The sequence below is a fragment of the Bison bison genome, unplaced genomic scaffold (assembly GCF_000754665.1).
Source record: "Bison bison bison isolate TAMUID 2011002044 unplaced genomic scaffold, Bison_UMD1.0 scf7180017864500, whole genome shotgun sequence".
Taxonomy (NCBI): domain Eukaryota; kingdom Metazoa; phylum Chordata; class Mammalia; order Artiodactyla; family Bovidae; genus Bison; species Bison bison.
This window is the reverse complement of record NW_011495059.1, coordinates 8,036,050-8,036,773: the sequence shown is the minus strand read 5'-3', so window position 1 is coordinate 8,036,773 and position 724 is coordinate 8,036,050.

The following is a 724-nucleotide window of genomic DNA, read 5'->3' as shown; positions in this document are numbered from 1 at the left end:
AAGATTTAAGAGACTAGATCTGATAAACAGAATGCCTGATGAACTATGGATGGAGGTTCATGACATTGTACAGCAGACAAGATTCAAGATCACCTCTAAGAAAAAGAAATGCACAGAAGCAAAATGCCTGTCTGGGGAGCATTTAATCCATTTTGAGTTTAGTTTTGCATATGGTGCTAGGAGGGAGAAGGCAATGGCATCCCACTCCAATACTCTTGCCTGGAAAATCCCATGGATGGAGGAGCTGGATAGGCTGCAGTCCATGGCGTCGCTAAGAGTCAGACTCAGCTAAGCGACTTCCCTTTCATTTTTCCCTTTCATACTTTGGAAAAGGAAATGACAACCCACTCCAGTTTTCTTGCCTGAAGAATCCCCGTGACGGTGGAGCCTGGTGGGCTAGTGTCTATGGGGTTGCACAGAGTCGGACACGACTGAAGCGACTTAGCAGGTTGTTTCTTGATGTTCCTCTTCATCCTTAAGGCAGGCTTATATACTATGCATTTCATCTTAACACTGCTTGTTACTGAATCCAAAACTTTGAGGTTGTCGTGTTTTTATTTTCATTTGTTTGTATTTAAATTTGATTTCCATTTTGATTTCTTTTGTGATCTGTTGGTTATTTAGATGTCTGTGATTTAGCCTCCATATTGTTTTTTTCCTCTGCAGTAGACATCTAATCTTACTTCAGTGTAATTGGAAAAGATGTTTGAAATTCTTTCTTTCT